At 39.1% G+C, this 21,566-nt stretch overlaps 1 protein-coding gene across 1 annotated transcript in view; it reads right to left on the bottom strand.

The window, feature by feature from the left end:
• The window catches only part of LOC139736573 (uncharacterized), a 31,062-nt gene extending 26,967 nt beyond the window's left edge, over positions 1–4,095 (bottom strand). The window contains exon 1 of the mRNA XM_071647320.1: positions 3,993–4,095. The gene's annotated coding sequence lies outside the window, so the exon portion shown is untranslated. The remainder of the gene's footprint in view (positions 1–3,992) is intronic.
• Between the last annotated feature and the right edge of the window lie 17,471 nt (positions 4,096–21,566).

Here is a 21,566-nt window from a genome sequence, read left to right as displayed (position 1 = left end):
GAGAAATTTATAATGCATTTGGAGTTGGATTATTATACCTGTCCTAGCTGTAAGATAAAACCAAAATCAACTGCCTAGTTCCTAGTATAGCAAAGTTATTCACATAATTAAAAAAAATCGCTCCCATAGACTTTATGTGTACCGTTTCTCTCCCCTCTCCCCCTCACCTCCCCCGCACCTTCATGGTTTTTTTATTCTATCACTTGCCGTGTCACAATTTCATGTGCTTAATGAGCTCATATAACAATGAATCATAACATAATTTTTTTTTTTGGTCCACCCTTTTGGGTTGCAAGTTCACAACACATGGCCATTTACGGGTTCAATTTTATATAAATGTTGTATATAAGGAGATATGCAGTTGTAGAGCTTGACTCTTGATTTATTTCATGCTTCCCATTGTGCATTGAGTGTTTTTATGTAACCCTGTATATTCATTTGTTTATTCAATGCTGCAATTCAATTTCTTTTCAATTATGTAAGATTCATTTGTGATATTAATGATGCCTACATTAATTTGCTGCATTCGTTGGATGAATAAAATTTGAAATCTTTAACCTGATATTATTGCTTTTGTTTTAATGTATTTTCGTCACAGTTACATTATCTGCATACATGTAATTTCATTTCAGATTCATCTCCGAGACCTTGACTAGCTTTCGCTTGTCACGCATGCTGCACTAGGTTTGGTGAAAGCTAGTCAAAAGGGCCAGACCAGCAATAAGCTAGTCTAGCTGTTTGTACTAGCTCTATGTTAGTGTAACTTGACACCATCTACACTAGTTTAAAGCTAGTCGTTTTCTAGTCAAGCAGCAATGACTAGCCTTACTCAGCATAGTCCAGCATCCATTACAAGTCTCATGCTAGTCCAGCAGTCATGACTAGCATGGAAATCCAAAGCTAGTAACTTAGTTCAGCAGACATGACTAGCTTTGTGCTAGTCCAGCACTCTTTGACTATCTTTTGCCTAACTAGTCCAGCAATCACTACTAACATGATGAGTAGTTTTATGCTCATTACTAGCTTGATTTCCCTAGTCCAGCAGTGTTAACTAACATCATGACTAGCATTATGCAAGTCCAGAAGTCATTACTTGCCTTGGCTTACCAAGTCCAGTAGTCATTACTAACTTCACGGTAGTCCAATAAGCAAGTCAAGCTAGCATTACTAGAATAACACTAGTCCAGGGTGACACCATCTGGACTAGCTTCTTATTAGTCCTGCCTACCAATTTAGGTTGTGTGTGTATGGTTTTAGTATTGGGCTCCTGATATCATCTTTTAGAATGATGTATGTTGCAATTGGCTGATATAGTTTGGTTGCTTCGTTGTGAGCAGGACACTGGAAGCCCCTGTTTCACTTTATTGTTCTCGCCACGATTTGAAGATTTTCTCAGATCAGGAAGGATCGGGTAAAACATGAGCCGATCTGGACACAGTAGGATGTTAGAATGCTCTAAGAACGGTGTATTTACGACTAACACGGTCGTGCTTTCTACGCTCTTACTACGATGAACAGGAATGAGACATTACAATTTCTGCCGCTGCAGTTACGCTTTAGAACGATGTAATTAACTACGCTGTCAGTGCGATGTTCCCAATGTTATCAGTGGCCCGTTGCATAAAAGTTACTATTATGGTATCTTTGCCATCTAATGGTAACTACCATGGCAACAATACTCAACAGCCAATCAAAGTCAAGAATTCCATGGAAGTTACCATTGGATGGCAAAGTTACCATAACAGTAACTTTTATGCAACGGGCCCCTGATCTATACACGCTGTATTTACGCTCTGAACGATCTATACGATCTTACGATCTATCACGCTGTTCCCCCGTCCAGAGAGCTGAAAAGTGCCAGTGAGATGTGCCCGATGTACTATGGTAGCGTAGCTAGCCCTCCAAAGTTGGATTACCTTTTTTTTATACGCTCTGTATATATTTGATGACTCTTTCTGTTTTCCCGATAAGCGAAATCATCTTGAATCTCATTTGATTTGGTATTTTGGGTATAACTACTTTTTGTTGTATTTTTTGTACTTTCAAGCACAAATTGATCTATTAATGCTATACATTCGAGAATATGGACTTTCGGGATATGTGTTTTGGATTTCTTGTTCTTTGATAATTATGCTCAGAAGATTTCCAGATTTTCTTATACTTTATGGGGAGGGGAGAGAGAGAGAGAGAGAGAGAAAGTGATGAGTGAAAATATGTAATTCTAGTACTCTACAGAAAGGGAAAATATCTAAGCTTGGTGGTTGTTGCCTTTGTTTTAAAGCACACGAAATCCAAATTCTTCGTTATATTTCTTTGAATTATTTTGAGGAAACTGTTTTAGCAGGGTATAGGATAAAGGCCCTGTCACACCTTTCCGGGCAAGCCTTGCGAGTGACTTGCGGGGAACAATTTTTGCTACCCGGAGGTCCCCGCAGATGGCCCGACAACGACAGTACCTAGCACGTATCTCGCCCGTAGTTGTCCGGAGGTGCGCCCGCAAGTCCTATTTACCCGTGGCTAAGTTTAAAGGCCGTGTCACACCAGCCTTGCGTGCGACTTGCAAAGAACAATTTTGACTACCCGGAGGTCCCCGTAGATATCCGCACATGACAGTACCTAGCATGTATCTCAAAAGTAGTCGCCCGGAGGTGCGCACGCATATTTTTTTTCCCCGCAACCGTGTTTAGGCCCTGTCACACCTTTCCGGGCAAACTACTCGGGCTTGTTACGTGTAGGGATTTTCTAGCATACCGGACATTCCTGAGGGCGGAAAAGGATTTGTGCGAGTCAGCGCATGTGTCTTACTTGCTGGACGCGTTATACTTGCGAGTATACTGTGTGACCTTTGTACCAGTCGCGTGGGGGCTGACAACTTAGTGAAGGAATTCCTCTAATGGAATGGCTGAAATCTCATAGAATTTCATTATCTTGGCTGCATACGGGACTGCGAAGTACCTGCGTGGGAATTGCCTGGGAAGTACTGCCGCTAAGGGTCTCGTACTGGCGTTCTGCGTGGACCTCTACGGGCATTCCCGCGACTCACCCGGAAAAAGTTTTGGTCATGCTCAAAACTTGGCTGCGGTTAAATCGGACTTGCGTGAGCACCTCCGGGCAACTACGCGCTAAATTTGTTTCCCCGCAAGTCAAGCCGCAGAAGTTCCCCCGTACGGTATGACAAGGCATGAATGAAAATTGCAAACATTCTTGTTCGCCCGCTGAAAATCTTCTACGTGCTGGAAACTACCTCCTCGCCACAAGCCCGCGTTTTTTGGTGTGACACGGCCTTAAGCTCCGCCACACGTTTCTGGGCAAGCTACGCGGGCTTGTTGCGTGTTGGTGGTTTTCCAGCATGCACGACAATTTCTGCGGCCGGTCAGGGATTTGGAGAGTTTCGCATTTGAAGAGGGCCAGTAACTATAACACTCAGCATGCACGCATTTTGCTCGTATACCTCGCTCTACGCCCGCAGAACTGACCAGCTACAAAGATGTAGTGTATCATTATGTTGATTATCTTCTATCTCCATTATTTTCTTTTCGTTTCTTTAGATGTGTGTATAGATGGAGATTATACATTTTAGTACGGCTGGAATATTTCTGACTGCAGAAAATAATGATACCATTCTATTTTAAATCATGTAGATATGTACACATAGATAAAGATTTACTGAACATCCTTATCTTATTGACGTGTTTGTCCCGGTGAAAGAGCATGAACTGTTTCATTATCAAAGCGAATAGTAAATTGTATACAAGTGCTCTCACAGATTCGGAAAATGTGCTTACCATAGGCAGGGTGGGGAATGGTTGGAAAACACTAACGAAAAATAAATGAAAACAAAAATACGTTTCGAGTTTCTACCAGAACACGAGTCTGCAAAATCCAAGCAGCAGTCAATTTTTTTTTAAATATGAAACAACACATTCAGATCACATTTACTATGATTTTTTATATTCTGGGATTTATCAGGCCTATAATACTAAAGGACTCACCTTTTTAAGACGCGTCAAAAGGGGCAGTGAGTGCTTCACTCGACTACCGATGTTCCGTCCAGGGCTCCGGAGTAGCGCAAGGGGGTATGTGGATGAACAGCACACCAGCAGGGTTCTGAGAAGACAATGCCTCGCGCTTGTTGCAGCCAGCACTTTTTGCTTGCGAACGCTGGGGTCACACCCACTCGGTATTCCAGACTTCCAGTGACTTCCAGACCTGAATATTTAGACATCAAAATGACTGGGTAGGGATCATCTCCAAATTTCCAAGAATCTAGGCTATCGATAAGAAGAAGAAGAATAAACACTATTCAGTAGGACCTTCATTTCTATATAAACTAGCTGAACTGTAATTATTTGTCTTTCCAGCTGTTCAGTATTACGAGAAAAGTTGAAAAAAAAAGATAAGAAAAGGAACGAGATAAAGATATCACTCTTTTAGCTGATCTCTGAAGGAATGAATATGTTGACTAACAGTCAATTAAATTGATTGCATATTTATCCATTCTTATTTGCGATCATTGTTGGGAACTTGATATGAAAACAGGGCGGACCCAGGAATTCCGTATAAAAGGGGGGGGGGGGTGGGGCGTAGGAACAAAAAATGTTTCTGGTGCCAATTTCGGGTTTTATCAGCTGCCAAGCAGACAAAAAGACATCAATAGGTATTTTCTCGTACCACTTCCGGGGTTAATCGGCTGACACCTAAGAAAAAAAAAAGAGTTCAGCGCCTCCTTTCATTGTTTTTTCTTCTTATTTCTGTTATCAAAAAAGAAAAGATTAAACGGGGACTCCTATGGATCTGCCAAATTATGTTATTCACGAGTGAGATGACGCCGTTTTAGTTTCAGTTTCGAACGAACTTAGATGTCTGTTCTTATCCTACAAGAGTGCTACAGCTGCACTAAGCATTCAACGTTGTCAACAACTCTCAAAAGGGGATACTGAGTAATTAGTCTCTGATCAGTGGGAATCAGTGGGAATTCTGGGGGATGATTGTTCCGATCCTTGTGGGATTCATTTAAGAGTACATTATATTATCATATTATTATGATTAAACTAATTAATTATTATTATTATTATAATATGATAATATTATACAAATAATGAATGTTTATGAGTGCAATGGACAGAATATTTCATGAGGTGAAAGATGAAATGATCCATTCAACTCGGCTGCGCCTCGTTGAATGGATCAAATATTTCATCTTTCACCGAATGAAATATTATGTCCATCGCACGAATGAAAAACATTTATTATTTGTTTTATATAACGCCTGAAATAGATCCTTGTCATCTGATGATTTATTGATTTAGAAACAAGAGAAAATCTGAGATCGCGAGAGTGCTCACTGAGCGCTTTGAATACTTATAGCGCGCTGTCGCATACACACACTGCAAACGCAAGCGCGTTTAACACGCGCAGTGTGCCGGGCTCTCTGCGAGCGTGCAATGGAGCAAATCGTATGGATCCAAAATTGCACGGTAAATGGAGCCACAATTGGCATCATAGTGAAATGGGCCGAATGATCAATGTCAAACAACCAATCAAATGGCAAGGATCTCTTCAGGCGTTATATAAAATGTACTCTTAAATGAATCTCACAGGGATTGGAACAATCATCCCCCAGCATTCCCACTGATTCCCACTGATCAGTTACTAGCCACCCCTTTTAAATGGATCAGTCACCATCATAATCAATACAAACGCATCACAGCTCTTGTAGCTAAAGCACCTGAGTATTTATATTTATGTCAAAATGAGGTGATAAACTCTTTTATTATCTATCTAGCAACCATTATCAGCCATCACTAGGAATTCAGTCAGTCTAAGACAGACCCAGACAAAACACTGCCTTATAACATGGTTTTGCCTTACCAAACAATCCTCTTATCTGCACATTTAACCACTTGGTTACTCATGTTGAGTTGCAATTGTTTTATTGCGAGTTTTATTGGCCCACATCGACGGAAGAAGAGGCCCTGTCACACCTTTTCGGGCAAGTCTTGCGTGTGACTTGCGAAGAACAATTTTTGCTACCCGGAGGTTCCCGTAGCTGGCCCTCACAACTAGCACGTATCACGCCCGTAATTGCCCAGACTTGCGCACGCAAGTCCTATACGCCTTTCCTATAGCAAACTTACGCGGGATTGTTGCTGTGGGGACCTTCCAGCATGCAGGAAAATTTTTGCGGATGGACAAGGATTTGGGCGAATTTTGCATGATTCTTACCTGCTGGACCCGCGCTACTTACGTTCTACTCGTGTATTCCGTGTAGCATGTGTGTCAGTTGCATGGATGGCATGCTCAAATCGTGGTTGCGGGTAAAGTGGACTTGCGTGCACACGTCCCGGAAACCACCGGCGAGAGACGTGCTAGGTACTGTCGGGTGCGTGTCATCTACGGGGACCTTCGGGTAGCAAAAAAGTTCCACAAGCAAGGCTTGCCCGGAAAGGTATGACAAGTCCTTGAGCATTGTCAAAACCTTTTCCGGATGAGTCGCGGGGATTGTCCGCAGAGGTCCAAGCAGAACACCAGTAGGAGGCTCGTAGCGGCCGCATCTCGCAGGCGACTCCCATGCAGGTAACACGTAGTTGTAACGCATGTACTTCACAGTGCCCGTATGTTGTCCGTTACTAGAACGTAAGTAGGACGTAAATAACACGCGTCCAGTAGGTAAGACAATACTAGCCCAAATCCTTGTCTGCCCGCATAAAATTACCTTGCGTGCTGAAAAATCCCTACACGCAACAGGGCCTAAACTCACAAATGTGAAAAATTACGAAAATCAAAAGGTCGTAAGTTCGAATCCTGCTCGAGTATGTATACCCACGATTCTTTTGTCATGACTATACTTCAATACTGATCAATTCATTGCTTTCGTCGATGTAGGGCAATTTGTCAATTAATCACATTTAATCTCTTTTATAAATATTTTGAGCTATCACTGCCTGGTAGCATTGTTGTAAGCCTTTAGACTTGCCATCATGATAATTGAGGAAGGGTATCATTTTGCTGTTGTTATGCTTTAACATGATTACAGTTCCTTTTTTTTGTGTAAACATTCAAAACGTTTAGTTTTAGACGAGCTGTATTCGTCATGACTTACCTGTGCTTCTGCAAAAGGCTTTTTCAAGCTAATAAATTGCAATCATTAGAATAACTTTAAATCATAAGGGTTTAGGAAATATTGTGGGATGAAGTGTTTACGTTCGTAATTATATCCTTGTTAATTTAGACCATGATTTCATACAATCATGAAAATAAGAACGTTTCTTAATTCATCTTTTAAGAGTATTTGATGTTTGAAGCTAAACTTACCTCACTTTGTTTACTCGGTATTCCTGGGGAATGGTTCCAGGGGAGGTTTCAGTGAACATCGTTCATATCGTGATACGGGCACACCATATACAATTCCATTCCCTGCCAGTGGAAAAAAAGTACTAATTAAGATATTGAACTGAAATTTTTCTCATGCACAAACTTTCACGGAATTCAGAGGGCTAGTGTAACAGTTTTGTGTCGTATTTTTATGCTCTTCCCGGATGTATGTGAAAGAGGGGTGGGGGGGGGGGGGGGGGAGACAATAGGCCTGAAGATATATGCCCAGGACATCCCGTGAAAAGGAATTCTGTTGACTCGTTAGTGCATGTTTGGGGAGTTCATTTCTAATGTCAATCATCAGATCATGACATGAAATCGCATTAACGTCTCCTACATATTTTGTGCATTCACTATGATGATTTCAATTCCATTGCCCAACCATGAACAAACATTATATCCGTCGGCGTCTTTGTATGCTTCACTTGTGTATTTTCAATAATTTGTGTGTGCTCAAAGTCTACTTGCATATTTACACACAAGTGTTTACTCGAGGTCATTATCTCTCAATGTGCTTCCCATTCTCTAATGAAGGCCACGTGTTCCACATTTAAGACGCTGTCTATCAACATTTCAGACTTTGTCTATGAAGGTAGAAATCGCTCATTTTTTTTTTATCGTTCTTGCAGCTCATTAAATGTAAAAGGTTGGTACATTTGCATACAATACCCATTTGATTTTTTTTGTGTGTGTGTGTCTGTGGAATGAATAAATAAGTTGAAACTGAATCTGAAACTTATTGGCAATGCTAACGTTTAAATAGAGGTCCAATCAGGATTAAACAACTGCATTGATTCCAGTAACTAAACTATGATCCTTAAATTTACCTTAATCCCGACTTTCAGGAAGAATCTGATAAGATTGAATAAACATCACACCCCTTTTCACATGTTTATCTTCTTTGCTTGGTCTTTTATGATTAAAGCTGAAAATGAAATGCAACATGAAGAAAAGCTATCATGCAGTCAACGGCGTACTGGAGCAGCAGGGTCCCACAAGCCAACCAACCACGTAAAAATAAAATGGATTATACTGACCTTGAATATCAAATGTCAACAAAATTGTTACATGCTTTCCTCACTTCCGTGATAACCGTCTATGACACAAAAATAGTCAGATTATGAAGTAGACGGGGTACATTCAGAAGGTACGAGAATTAATGAATGAATGAATAAATGAATGAAATTTGCATATCCAATGCAATTCTAATCATTGTACATGTTTACAATTGATATTAAGTTACACAGAAAAAGCAATGGTAGGAGGAACCATGAAATAATTATCATGTCTAGAAATTTTAACTCAATGCGAAACATTCATGAAAAAGACAAATTTTGGCTAATTCTTTTTTAATAATAGCGTCGAAGGTAGATCACCACGTAAAAGATATCTTCCGCGTTAACATGTTCATCAAAACAGATATAAAATTAGGAAGAATTATATCCTCCATGATAATAACAACACGGTCTCATCTTATATCCAGCAAAGCCTTTTTTTTTAATAGTCTATATGCGAGCAGTACTTTTTCATCCTGCCCATATCATTCCGTAACATAAATACACCAGCATCGCCATAAGATTACTCCTGGTTTATTAATTTGAAGCTATCTTGCCCAACAGAAACTGAAACTGAAACTTATTGGCAATGTTAACGTTTAAATAGAGGTTCAATCAGGATTAAACAACTGCATTGATTCCAGTAACTAAACTATGATCCTTAAATTTACCTTAATCCCGACTTTCAGGAAGAATCTGATAAGATTGAATAAACATCACACTCCTTTTCACTTGTTTATCTTCTTTGCTTGGTCTTTTATGATTAAAGCTAAAAATGAAATGGAACATGAATAAAAACTATCATGCAGTCAACGGCATACTGGAGCAGCAGGGTCCCACAAGCCAACCAACCACGTAAAAACAAAATGGATCATACTGACCTTAAATATCAAATGTCAACAACATTGTTACATGCTTTTCTCACTTCCGTGATAACCGTCTATGAAACAAAGATCGTTAAATATAAAGCCCATAATGACAAGAACATAATTCGATTGCACCTATGGAGAAAGGACCAGTAACTGATTGCAAATGCATTAGATTTTAAAACGACTTTGCAGGACAGAAGAGGACAGGTATGGAGGTGAAATAGAGCATAAATATTTGGGGGAAGTTAGCAAGGGGAGGTATAGGGCTTGAGGGACTTTGCGGGTCTTTTGTCACGCATGGCGTCAAAACGTACAAAAGCCTTTTTATTCCCACGACGGTCCAAGTTCGTTGTTGTTGTTTTTCTTTTCTTCTTCTTCTTCTTCTTCTTCTTCTTCTTGTAATGACTTAGATGTAACGGATGCACGTCACGAGACCGACACCAACGAGTCATACAGCCTACGAGTCATACAGCCCATGAGTTATACAGCCCAGGAGTTATACAGAGCGTATCAAAAAAAGAAAAGAAAAAAGAAAAGGTAATCCAGCTTTGGAAGGTTGCCATTTCTAAATTGTCAGTTATGAAGAGCACAATGTTGGTTGTAAAGAAAGGGAGCTCTTCCTCTTTCCATTGATACCTAATTATGTTGACAAATATCATGCATGACTGAGCACATCGACTTTAAAGACAACAATGACAAATTGCACTTTTTCCAAGTTTGCGTATTATTGTGAAGGAACAATGCATGTCTCACTGCATGGATGGGATCTGTCAATGAAAGTGGTCGAATCGTCAGGCCAGCCTGCACAACTGCAGATCCGTGTTTAGGGTTTCTTCTAACGATTTATGGTTCATAACCTTCAACATGTCCATATTGTCGATAACTTGGTCCTTCCCACTAAGCCGAAAACCATTATCCATTTTATTCTCTTCATATTCAAGACATGGTTTGCCACTGGGAGCTATGTGTTGAATGTGTAAAAATGGATTGTGTGGGTTGGCCTCTGTGGGAGCGACCAAGTTATCGGACAAAAGGCCATGTTAAAGGTTATGGACCGTAAAATGTTAGGAGAAAACCTAAACACAAACCCTACACACAGATCCTAAACACAAACCTGCATTCGTAAAGGCTGGCCTATTTGGCAACTCTCATTGACAGATCCCATCCATGCAGTGAGACATGCATTGTTCCTTCACAATAACACGCAAATTTGGAAAAAGTGCAATGTGTTATTGTTGTCTTTAAATTCGATGTGCTCAGTCATGCATGATAATTGTCAACATAATTAGGTATCAATGGAAAGAAGAAGAGTTCCCCTTTCATTGCAATCAACATTGTGCTCTTCATAACTCACAATTTAGAAATGGCAACCCTCCAAAGCTGGATTACCTTTTTTTTATACGCTTTGTACAGCTCGCGTGTCATACAGCCCATGAGTTCGACACCAGGCAAACAAGGCCCACGAGACCGACACATTAAACCCCGTGTTGTATAATCTGTCGAACTCATGGGCTTTATTTGCCTAGTGTCGAACTCATGGGCTGTATGACTCATGAGCTGTATAACTCATGGACCTGTTTTCAATGTCGAACTCGTGGGCTGTATGACGCGTGTGGGTGTCGGTCTTATGGGATGACCCCGATGTAACTTCTAAGGTAGCTGAGCAGCTGCCTATCCACAAGCTTAAAGAGTTCTTGTAACGATGAATATTCATTATTTAGCAAGGCAATCCACAGCTTGCCAGTATAAGGGAGACTAATAGTTAATTGATAATAAGGAGCACTTAAGATGTCTATCTAGATATTTCTCTTGCCTTAGTGATCTCAAATATCTTACATAGTGGTATATTTTTTTTTTCTACGCATTATGTACTACGTGATTCAAAAAGGGACTCCGTCACATTTTATTATCTTGGTTCCCTGACCGATTTATGAAGGTTATCTTTTGTGAACATTTTTTCTTTTGAATAAGTGACTTTTTATTGTATTTCTATTCCCTCCCTGCAAGGTGTGTGTGTGTGTGTGTGTGTGTGTGTGTGTGTGTTTGTCTGCTTGTGTGGCCTTGTCCCTTGTTTGTGTGATATATGATGCCTAATCATGCTACTATTTTAGATACATTAAGCAGTACTGATTTTCATGGTCTTTCAGAATATTATCTTCTCATACAGATAATACAGAGTGTGAAAATGGGCCTGTGTCTTCGTATTTTACTCCAGATGAATATAATCAGTTTGATAGTCAATTCAAGGTCAATAGTTCTTCTGCTCATGAATTTTCTGGAGTACATTTAAATTGTAGAAGTATAAATAGTAATGTTGATAATATGAATATGTTTTTGGATGGTATTGAAAGGGAATCCACTGTTATTGGTGTAACTGAAACATGGTCATCTACATATAATCAAATGCATGATATAGATGATTATAATTTCATTGTAAATGGAAGAGCTGAAGGTAGGAGAGGTGGTGGAGTAGGCATTTATATCAAAGATGGTGTTAATTTTGAAAGAAGATGTGAATCTGATGTGAGTACAAATGTTATAGAATTTATTTTTATTGAGATAGTACATTCAATGAAAAATATCATATATATTGGGAGTGATATATCGGCCCCCTGCCTATTCTGTGCAATGTCTTCTTGATGAATTTGTGCCAATTTTAGACGCTGAAAATAGAGAGAATAAGATTTTATATCTAGTTGGTGATTATAACATAGATTTATTGAATGCTCAGTCTTGCTACAATGCCAATGATCTTTTAGATGTTTTAATGACATACTCATTGTCCCCTTTGACTTAGGGTCCCACTCGCAAAACGGAAACTACACAAACTCTTATAGATAATGTTTTCACAAACGATATTAATGATATTTACTCTGGAATATTTTTGACGGATATTAGTGATCATCTCCCAATATCTTTTATAACAAAATATTATGTTATAGATAAAGACAAAGAGAAGTCATATTTTAGTGTGCGGGAGTACAATGAAAAAAATGTGTTGAAATTTGTACATAATGTTAGTGTTGCTGATTGGACGATGACAAATCAGGATGCAAATATTGCTTATGAATTTGTTTCAAAAACACATTTTTTAGGTATTCATACTTCATGTTTCTCTAAGAAGAAAATTGTATGTAATAGTGCTCATAGGAATAAATCATGGTTTACAAAGGAATTAAAGAAGATGTGCAAAAAGAAACATGCATTGTATAGGAAATATTTACTAAACAGAACCCAGTATAGACTGAGTGTATATAAAACATACCGTATCATTGTTAATAATAAAGTAAAGATTGTTAAGAGGAATTATTATAATGAACAAATATACTTCTGCTCATGGAAACATGAAAAGAAAGTGGAATGTGAATGCATCATTACACAAAAAGGATTGTAATTGTACCTATCCTACCAAGATAATGTGGAATGATCACCCAGTGCAATCCACTGATGATATTTGTAATGTTTTTAACAATTACTTCACTGATATCGGTTTTACTCTTTCATCACAATTTGAGCATTCGAATGACTTCAAAAAATATCTAATAATGAATGATCACACTGCTTTTCTTTTCTCCCATTGTTCCAAAAGAAATCATTGAGATTGTAACTTGTTTTAAAATGGTAAAAGTTCTGGGTTTGATGAAATACAGGCTGATATGATAAAAAAAAAGTAATTCATGTAATTTGTTATCCAATGAAAGAAATATTCAACTTGTCTATATCTACTGGTGTTGTTCCAGACAAATTAAAGATTGCCAGGTTAGTGCCTGTTTATAAGAAAGGGAAGAAAGATGATGTTTCCAATTGTCGTCCCATTTCAATATTGCCTGTTTTCTCCAAAGTTTTAGAAAAATGTGTGTACAACAGATTGTCTAATTTTTCAAACGAATGTAATATAATATCGCCATATCAATATGGGTTTAGAAGTGGGCATTCCACGTCCCATGCTTTATTGGAATTCATACATAAGGTTGTTGATGTTTTTACAGAAAAGAAATAATGGTTGGCTTATTTATTGATTTAAGTAAGGCCTTTGATATGATGGACCATACCAATTGATACAAAAATTATATGATTATCGAATTCGCGGTGTATAAGCAATGGTTTACAAGTTATCTAATCGCCAGAAAGCATGCATGTTCAGTTAAATGATATACAATCTGAACAGAAAGCCATAAGGTGTGGAGTGCCCTAGGGTTCTATCCTTGGACCATTATTATTCATATTATATGAAAATGATATGTACAATATTTCAGGCAAGCTTGAATTTATTCAGTTTGCTGACGACACAAGTGTGTTCCTGTCCCACTGTAATTCTGATATTTTACAATATACATTTAATCATGAGATAAGTAAACTTATGGAATGGTTGCAAGTACATAAATTGGCATTGAATTTAAATAAAACAAATTATATGGTGTATTCAAATAAGCTCATAAATAAAGATGAAATTGTGATTCATATTAATGAAAATAGAATACTACGTGCCTCTCATGTAAAATTTCTTGGGGTTGAAATTGATGACTGTTTGTCATGGAAGGAACACACTGGTGTCATCTGCAACAACATATCAAAAAGTATCGGGATCTTAAACAGACTACGGTCATACTCTAGATCTTTGTTATTACTATTATATAACACCCTTATTTTACCACATTTGAATTATCACAAGTGTATTTTAGCATGGGGGAAATCTATAGTGAGTATAATATGCAGAGACTATTTAAACTGCAAAAGCGAGCTATTAGAATAGTCTCGCATTCACCGACCGTATATGAGAGCGCCTTCTTTTCCAATATTTTCTACTTTGTCTATTTTAACTGTGTATGATATATATTTATTACAAAGTGCAGTGATTATGTTCTTATGTTATAATGGCATTTTACCTGTATCATTACTTGGTTATTTTAAACTAAACAAAGATAATCATAATTAAGGCACAAGAATTTGTAGAAATTTTTACTTACCTCAGATTCAAACATCCTCCTACAAAAAGTCAATATTTTTTTCAAGGCCCTCAAATCTGGAATTCCATCCACTCTGATGTGAAATGTAAAAAAACGGTACAAAGTTTTAAGAAAGCTTTCAAGCGTATTTTACTTGAAAGGCATTCTGGGAGTTATCGATATCATTCTATGAATTTATAAGAGACTAGCAAGATAGGGTGTGCTTGTGAAAATGGCATCTTGTGTATTGTTAATGTGCTGGTGTATGTTTTTGTCTGTGTATGCATGTGTGTGTATGTGTGAGTGTTTGTGTGTGTGCCAACGTTTTTCTCTGTATTTACGCTGTATTTACTTTTCCGGGGTTAGTTTTAAATAAGGCCCATTGCCTTCTCACTAACCTCTTCACTTGATATCTTTGGTTGCTTGTTTGCTTTGTTTGTTTGTCACATTGTCATGTTATACTTGTCATACCATTGTCACATTTTATGTATGCATGTTTTATTAAGTGAAAATAAATGAAATGAAAATGAAAATATCGATTCTACAACAACAACAAAAAAGTTCCAAAGTTCTGTCGATGATACCCACGGTGATGTTCACACAGAATGCACAACCATTATACGAAAATAGTGAAACTATAAATGCAAACGTCTCGCCCCAAATCATATTGCGAACAAAACACTAGTAGAATGACCTTGTCAAACTCGATGCAAACAAAAAGAACAAAAGGACTGTACCCGAGTTATGGTCCTGAAGGAGGCGTGAAGAAAATGAACAGAATTCTCCCGCCCTGCCTCCACTGTTGGAAAATCACGTCTTGGCCTCTGCCCCGTAGTAGTGCAACGGCAATACGGCAGACCAACAATACAATCGTATCACCTTTCTGACGAATTTCCTTGCAAATTTTGAGGTGGGTTTTTGTTTTTGTTTTTTTTTGTTACCGAAATCACCACAAACTCCCTCTTCCCCTCTCTCTCCATCCTTCATCACCCTCCCCTTGTCCCACATTTCACTGCCGCATACTGTAGACGCATAGAGTTCCATGCTCGACTTACTCCTTTTGATATTTCCGTCAAAAGAAACAGACTGTGTCTAGACTGTCTCTCAATCGCCCCTGGACTGAGAAGGGGAAGGTCGGCTGTTGCGACAAGGATTGTCGCCCCGACAAGGATTGTCGCCCTCGGCTCGGGGCGACAATCCTTGGCGGAGTTGGCGTCAAGGATTGTCGCCCCGTCAAAGATTGACGACTGGCGACAATCTGTGACGCTTGCGCAGTTCCCAATTTTCGACCTCGATGGCGACAATCTATGATGGCAAAAAAAAAAAAAAAATTGTTGCCTCGTCAAAGATTGTCGCCCCCGGCTAGGGGTGGTTGCTCTGGTGTTATGCTTTGGTGGGATGGGTATGACTGGTAAGTTATGAGTGTGTGTGTGTGTGTGTGTGTGTGTGTGTGTGTGTGTGTGTGTGTGTGTGTGTGTGTGTGTGTGTGTTGGGAGCTGCATGGTATGTGCTGTGTATGATTTGTAGGTGCGTACAATAATTGACTTGTGTATGAGTTTCCGTATAGCTGTGTGTGTTTGTGTGTGTGTGTGTGTGTGTGTGTGTGTGTGTGTGTGTGTGTGAGTATAATAATACAATATGTAGAAACTGTGCATGTGTGGTGGTTGTATAGTGGTAGTGGTTTGTTTGTTTGTGTGTATACGTGTGCCTGTATGCGTACGTGTGTCTGTTTGTGTTTGTGTTTTGATGTTTGTGCGAACAAACTTTTTTGAGCAGCAGGCACTACTGTGGCAATGAAAATGCCTTCAACGTGTGGTGAGCACGTATTTATAGAGTTCACAGCAGCGTTGACTTATGGGGGTGTCAATTTCAGCGGTGAGGAGGGCTAGGAGAGAGAGACCGAGAGAAAAGGCATACGAGGGAGGTACCCTCCCTAAATGTTATCTGTCTTTGTTCATTTTTTCACTGTAGTCATATTCTTCCATCAGTCTTAACTATAACTTCCATATCACTATTCTTTGTCATATGCACACCGCCAATACATACGTAGTGTAAAAAAACACCAACAAACACTCAAATCCTCATAATGCAAATAAACCACCTCTGAGTCAACATTTTTTTTTCTTTGATATTAATTGATTTCATTCAAATCATTCATAAAGCGACCCAATCTGGGTGTAACATAAACAAAAACATTACAAATGGCAGTTCGAATCACAAACGAATCCATTTGTCAATTTATACTACAAATGATCTCACTTCAACATAGATAACTCGATTATAGACCAACCCTACTAACAATTTCTTCACGAGAAAGTTTTGACATGTAGGGCCCTACCAAACCTATATCCCTTGAATATATTGGTTTGGATCATGTAACACCTTCTTACTTACAAGGGCATATACATAAAAAAACCCACACAAATACATTATACAAATCTAAAATGAAATCAGTCATACAAAACCCGACCAATCCCCCCCCCCAACCGAAACAAATCTACATCTATCCTAAATATTAAATCCTACCGAAATCTGTCATACCATTTATAACTATCCTTCTTCAAATCAAACCCCCAACCCACCAACCCCCGATTAACCAAAACCTAAATCATCCCACATCCACATTCACCAACCCACATACATACACACACCTACACACATACACACACACGGGTGCTGCTCGTTATTCCGAAGGTTCGTTTTTCCAAAGGTTCATTTATTCGAAACACACAATTCCCTATACCTAGAGGTTCGTTAATCCGAAAATGAAAAAGGGTTCGTTAATCCAAACATTTGTGGTATTATTCCGAAGGTTCGTTGATCCGAAAACACTGGCGTAGCCAGGGGGGGGGGGGGGGGGGGGGTGGGGGGGGCGATGGGGGCGGTCCCCCCCCCCCCTAAGATTTGGACCGGGGATTTGGGAGGCGGAAAAAAAAATGCGTGTATACTGTATGCATGCACATGAAGCGGGTCTCCTTTGCAACCTTTCATCCAATAAGATATTTTTTTGAATATTTCACTCAAAGTGTGCACCAGATCGTTGAATTTCAATTCAAAATATGCAAAATCTCTCGTGCCTCTTTCCCTAGCTAAGTACACTTTTTAGATTTACAAAAAATTATGAATAATTATGAGTACACAAGACTTATCACTTATATTCCGAAAACTCAAGGTTCCTTCATGTATAAGGGGAATTTCCCCTTTTAATCGACCCTTTCCTCCCTCAGCCCCCCCCCCATTTTTTTTTTTTTTTTGGTGATTTCCCAAAATTGTTGATTCCATCAAATATGCGTATACCAGATATCTCAATTTCAACCTTAAAAAGGCAAAAGCTCCATCGGAAGAGAAGGGTGGAGATAACACTCGTCAATGCCTTCTCCCTGCTCGCCCGCCCCCCCCCCCCCCCCCCCCCGCCATGCATAGAAGTAGACTGTGGCTATACCCAGATCGCTTTATTTCAATTCTAAAAACGCAAAAGCTCCGCGAGCGGGAGGGGGAATCCCCCTTCCCCTAAGCTCTACCTCACTAGACTTTATACATACACACAGATGGTGCACATTCGGAATGAGAGCTAGGGTACATGCAGGTAATATGAGACTATTAAGCTCATTTGCATAATTGGCATGAAGATGCATAAAGAGAAACCCATCAAACTTTGTTTTGGGGAATTAGCAACTATTCATCCTTCCTTTTATATAGCATTTGCACCAATCAAATATTTTTGTTGACAGGTAATATGCAAATTATGACATCATCGCAGAAGTCTCATATCACCTGCATGTGCAGGTAATATGAGACTGTGCATGGTAGACATTGTGTCAATGTTAAAATGACAATCTTATGTCTTAAATTCATGATTTTTTTCTATTGGTGTTGTTTGACTATCTAATTTTAATAGATATCATATGAATATTATCTAAAACCGAGACAAATAACACAATTTTAAGCCAAAAATTGATTTTAAGCATGAAACGCCATTTTCCGTGTGTTTGTACACAAATCTCAGAAATTCTCAAATTTGACGCCGACATGAGATTTCATTACCGACATGAGATTATCACGTAAAGGTCTTTTACTTTTATTTTTACAAAATTGGTATCAAATGTTGCACAAAAGTTCAAAGAAAAAAAGATAATCCTGATGGGCATTTTATTATATTTTATCATTCTTGTTTGTTTGTTTTTTTGCAACTGAGCTAGGCCTGGCCTAGCTCAGTTGCAAAAAGAAAATTGATAAAAAATAATAAAAACCGTGGAAATATCACACAAAACGTTGAGACCCCAGTCTTTTATGTTTAAAACTATGAAAATTGTGAATTCAAATGTTTGAAGTAATTGTGTACAGTATCTAACACATATAAAATAACACTTAAACTGAAGATTATAGCAAACCAAATTAATTGTGGCATTAATTTGGAAGCACCCTATCTAAAGTACACAAATATTAATTTACATACATGTTCATACAGCTGTGTTGTACTTTGTGATACTTTTTTTATATACTTTGAATATAAAAAACTCGGAGAAGAAAATGAGGTATTTTGATGTTGGCTTCTATCTAATTGGGCAAGTCACTTGAAATGAGAGATGTCAATAAAACCTGTCCGCCATATTGACGTCTCATATTACCTGCAGCTTGTTGGGTCTTGTTGGTCCTCTTTGAAGCCATATAACACATATTTAGTACAGTATATAGACCAAAACACACTTTCTTTGGTTAAACCATTCAATGAGCTTCCGTAAAATGCAAAGAATTGATTTCACACACAATAACTTTACTTACTTGGTGAAATGCCAAATCTTATATCAAGGCTAAAAAATACTGTAATTTTTACATATCTTTTCAGTATTTGGTGATATTCTCACCAAACTTTCAGTCAGCGAGCAGGAAAATCATCAAGAACTAAGCACAGTGATGATATAAAACTACAGATGGCGCTATATGCATTTTGGACTGGTTCAGGTGGAGTAATAAGGGTTTTTAAGTCACGCGTGCCATATTACCTGCAGTCTCATATTACCTGCATGTACCCTAAATTCCGTGATTTTAACACTTCGATGAAAAAGTATTGCACCAAAACTTTGCACCAGATCGCTGAATTTCAAGTCTGAAAACGCAAAATCACCTTCGTGTGGCAGTGGATATGCCCCTATCTACACCCTCGTGTGCATGCTTTTTCTGCTTGATTGCTGAACAGACAGCGTTCATGATAATCAGTGTAAGAATTAATACAAGAAGACTAGTGTATTTGAATTATACCATTTTATAGGCAAATTGTTCAATAATAATCTACACTAAAATATACTGCAACCTTAACAAGTGGGACTGTTTCAACTCGTTAAAACACGCAAAAACATGCATCAAATTGCACCATTTGCAACGTCAAAATGCAAAAAGTTCTCACCGTGGGAGGGGGGACACCCCCCTCCAACACCCTCCCCTCCTCCCTCGCTCGCTCCACTCGCTCGGGTTCAGTCGCGTTCATGATATTCAGTGAAAAGAATTCATACAAGAAGTGCATTTAGATTACACCATTTTAAAGGGAAATTGTTTCATAATAATCTACACTAACATATACTGCTACCTTAAACAAGTGGGACTGTTTCACGTCGATAAAACGCGCAAAAACATGCATCAAATTGCACCATTTGCAATATCAAAATGCAAAAAGTTCTTACCGTGGGAGGGGGGACACCCCCCTCCCACACCCTCCCCTCCCCCTCGCTCGCTCCACTCGCCCGGGTTCAGTCGCGTTCATGATATTCAGTGAAAAGAATTAATACAAGAAGTGTGTTTAAATTACACCATTTTATAGGCAAATTCTTCAATAATAATCTACACTAAAATATACTGCTATATACCTTAAACAAGTGGGACTGTTTCACGTCGATTAAACGCGCAAAAACATGCATCAAATTGCACCATTTGCAACAACAAAATGCAAAAAGTTCTTACCGTGGGATGGGGGACATCCCCCCTCCCACACCCTCCCCTACCCCACCGCTCACTCTGCTCGCTCGGGTTCAGTCGCGTTCATGATATTCAGTGAAAAGAATTCATACAAGAAGTGTATCTAAATTATACTATTTTATAGGCAAATTGTTCAATAATAATCTACATCAAAATAAACTGCTACCATAAACATGTGGGACTGTTTCACGTCGATAAAACGCGCAAAAACATGCATCAAATTGCACCATTTACAACATCAAAATGCAAAAAGTTCTTACCGTGGGAGGGGGGACACCCCCCTCCCACACCCTCCCCTTCCCCGTCGCTCGCTCCGCTCGCCCGGGTTCAGTCGCGTTCATGATATTCAGTGAAAAGAATTAATACAAGAAGTGTGTTTAAATTATACCATTTTATAGGCAAATTCTTCAATAATAATCTACACTAAAATATACTGCTATATGCCTTAAACAAGTGGGACTGTTTCACGTCGATAAAACGCGCAAAAACATGCATCAAATTGCACCATTTGCAACATCAAAATGCAAAAAAAAAGTTCTTACCGTGGGAGGGGGGACACCTCCCTCCCACACCCTGGCCTACCCCCTCGCTCACTCCGCTCGCTCGGGTTCAGTCGCGTTCATGATATTCAGTGAAAAGAATTCATACAAGAAGTGTATCTAAATTATACCATTTTATAGGCAAATTGTTCAATAATAATCTACATCAAAATAAACTGCTACCATAAACAAGTGGGACTGTTTCACGTCGATAAAACGCGCAAAAACATGCATCAAATTGCACCATTTACAACATCAAAATGCAAAAAGTTCTTACCGTGGGAGGGGGGACACCCCCCTCCCACACCCTCCCCCCTCGCTCGCTCCGCTCGCTCGGGCTCGGTCGCTTCGCTCCCTCGCAGACTAACCGCCCTCCCCTAAGATGAAATCCTGGCTACGCCGTTGTCCGAAAATGAAATTCGCAATAACGAACCTTCGCAATAACGAAATGTAACCCCCCCCCCCACACACACACAAACACACACACACACAAACCCGAACCGATACCACCTTCCTTCCTGATGAAGCGACTTCCCAATGTTGATACATAAGACATAAAAGCAGCATCCGCCCGTACGCAAGCACCACTCCGAATTCATATACAAATCCGTCAAACTCATTAAAATCAATATAACGTTTATGCCAGCAACAGCTTTACTAGGTATCCCTCCCCACGCGCAGCCAAAACACATACGCTGACATAATAAACACATTCTTCCATCATACACACACACACACACACACACACACACACACACAAACGGACGCTGAATTATCATGTGCGTGCGCACATACACACATCCTTGAAACCTC

This window comes from Diadema antillarum, unplaced genomic scaffold (assembly GCF_040938485.1).
Source record: "Diadema antillarum isolate AM-2024a unplaced genomic scaffold, OU_Dant_1.0 seq00000654_RagTag, whole genome shotgun sequence".
NCBI classification, from domain to species: domain Eukaryota; kingdom Metazoa; phylum Echinodermata; class Echinoidea; order Diadematoida; family Diadematidae; genus Diadema; species Diadema antillarum.
Note: the sequence above shows the minus strand (reverse complement) of the source record. Positions and strands in the feature narration are given on the sequence as shown.